Genomic DNA, 2,988 nt, shown 5'->3' on the forward strand with positions numbered 1-2,988 from the left:
TTATATATATTTACTTGGAGAGTAAATACATAAACTACGGTTTAAGCAACATATTATCTGCCTCTGGACGCCCTCTTCCCAAGACGGTACCCATACAGGTGATCCTCAGGAGTGCCTCTGGATTTAAACATCCCCTGGTTGCTTGGATGCTTCAGACTACCCCTGAAGTATCGAGGCAAACCTACCACTTACCTATATATATATATATATATATATACACACACACATACATATACATACATATGAAGTGGTATCAAAATGTTCCCAGATTAGTTACATTTAATAAAAAATAACTTATTTACCTAATACAGTTCTATATTTAAGAGATGAGGAATTATTTACATTATTTACATTTGACGGATATTTGTCCTCATCTTGTTTGTTGTTAACACAATGTTCTGGCTGATATACCCTCCAGCCTTCATCAGGTGTCCTGGGGAAATTTCGAACCTGGGTTCTCATTCCTAAGGTATTTTTCGATGTTGTTGTTGTTATTATTATTATTATTATTATTATTATTATCAGGTCACTGCTTGGAATCGAACTCAGAGTCTTGAGGTTAGTAGCCTGCATTCTTAACCACTATGCCATATGCCCACAGGCATATGGCATCATAATAATAATAATAATAATAATAATAATGATGATGATGATGATGATGATGATGATGATGATGATGATGATGATGATGATGATGATGATGATGATGATGATGATGATGATGATGATGATGACAACAACATCATCGAAAAATAACTTAGGAATGAGAACTCAGGTTTGAAATTTCCTCAGGACACCTGAAGAAGGCTGGAGGGTATATCAGCCGAAACGTGTTAACAACAAACAAGATCAGGACAAATATCCATCAAATGTAAATAATGTAAATAATGTAAATAAAGCTATTTACGTAAGTTTTAACATCACCTCCTTCGAAATAGTCTCTTTTCACAGCAATGCACCAGTCTCAGCATTCCTGCCACTTTTGGAATCCAGCTCAGAAATCATTTTCTCTAAGCAAGTTGAGGACCTTCTGTGATTTGCAGAAGGTCCTATCGCTTAAGGCTATAGTAGAACACACTTGCCCAAGGTACCACACAATGAGACTGAACCCAGAACCATGTGGTTGGGAAACAAGCTTCTTACCACAGCCCAATATTGAATTTTATTTAAATTTTCTCTTCAGTATTGTTTTTTTTTTTTTTTTCCCATTTTTATGCTTTTAAATATGTTTGCTGAGACTGATGTGAAGTCAGACAAACCAACAGATGCTGGGGTTTATTTTTTTCATTTTAATTTCTTTAAAAAAAATGGCATGAAGTTGAAGCATGTTTTTTTTCTTTTCTTTTATTTGTTTCAATTATTTGACTGTGGCCATACTGGGGCACCACCTTGAAAAATAAAAGTTACAATTCTGATGGGACTTGAATTTACAATCTTTGACTCTGGAGGTTGATGCCTTAACCATTAGGCTATCGGATACACTATGACAATAATTATTCATCAGTCAATCAATCAATCTACCTATTTCTCTCTCTCTCTCTCTCTCTATCTATCTATCTACCTATATCTATTTATCTATCTATCTGTTTGTGTATCTGTCTATCTGTTTGTCTGTCTATTTGTCTATCTATCCATCAAGTCATCAGTCCACCTGTTTCTGTGTGTGTGTCTATCTATCTTCCTACCTACCTACCTACCTACCTACCTACCTATCTATCTATCTATCTATCTATCTATCTATCTATCTATCTATCTATCTCTATCGAGCCATTACTTCATGTATCTCTGTATATGTCTGTCTGTCTGTCTGTCTATCTACCTATTTAATCTTTATCAAATTATCAAACTCACTTTCTCCATCTGTCTTTTCTCCTCTCTCTCTCTCTCTCTCTCTCTTCATCCTCTAATTCTCTCTCTCTTCTTTGCCTCAAACAAACCAAGAACATGGAAACGCATCACCTGCCAGTTTTCTTTGATTATATTTCACAATCCCAGTATCCACAAAAGCTCAATTGCAGTAATTAGCAATGCCACAGATATTTATAGACTACATTGCATAGACAGGAAATTAAAAGACAATCTGCCCCATCCGACAAACACATCTGTTGTTCAGCAATACGCTTGAGTCTCATCCCTGTCTTGACACATGTGACCAGCTGCCATTTTTCTAACTACTCCAACCATCTTGCTAAAAATGGTCAGCCATCATTGCTCCAGTTGCCCCAGCTATTTATACAATGTATGACAGTAAGTGAGCTTTTCCCCAATTGCCTGCAGGGTCCTCACTGGAATGTTCCAGGGCAGGGATCATCAGCCGTTGTAAAGTAGTAACTCTGGATAATAATTTCGTATTCAGGAGTTCTTTAATTAACTTCGCCTTAACGAAAGCAAAGGTATTGTTTTTAGTTGTGTTTGTTTGTTTGTCTGTGGACAAGATATCTCAAGAACAGCTGGATGGATTCGGATGAAACTTTCAGGGATGTTTGGCCTCGTGACTGGCATGAACTGATTAAATTTTGGAATTGATCCAGTACCAGACAAGGATTCTGGATTATTTTTCCAGTGGTTTTACTTAATTTTTGAGAGCGGTTGGGTTCATTTTTAGTCTTCTTGTTTGTGGGAGCAATTGAGTTTATTTCAGATATTCTCATTTTAAAAATCATCTCTGGCTAATCGTTGAGAGGACATTGGTGTTGCCTTGGTCGAAGTTTGTGCTCTCTGAGTGCTTTTGTTTCTTTTTTTGTTTTGTTTCACCCATTGGACTGTGGCCATGCTGGAGCACCGCCTAAAAGAGTTTTTTTTTTAGTCAAAGAAATCAATCCCAGGACTTATTCTTTGTAAGTCTAGTACTTATTCTATCAGTCTCTTTTGCTGAACTGCTAAGTTACAGGGATGTAAACACACCAACACCGGTTGTCAAGCAGCTGGTGGGGGACAAACACAGACACACACATAGACATACATACATACATACATACATACATATAT

The 2,988-nt window shown here is 36.7% G+C and overlaps 1 protein-coding gene across 1 annotated transcript in view; it reads right to left on the bottom strand.

Annotated features, from left to right (window-relative positions):
- LOC106874345 (FRAS1-related extracellular matrix protein 1) overlaps positions 1 to 2,988 on the bottom strand; it is a 34,414-nt gene that overhangs the window by 4,923 nt on the left and 26,503 nt on the right. The window lies entirely within an intron of this gene.

This window comes from Octopus bimaculoides, chromosome 28 (genome assembly GCF_001194135.2).
Source record: "Octopus bimaculoides isolate UCB-OBI-ISO-001 chromosome 28, ASM119413v2, whole genome shotgun sequence".
Classification (NCBI taxonomy): domain Eukaryota; kingdom Metazoa; phylum Mollusca; class Cephalopoda; order Octopoda; family Octopodidae; genus Octopus; species Octopus bimaculoides.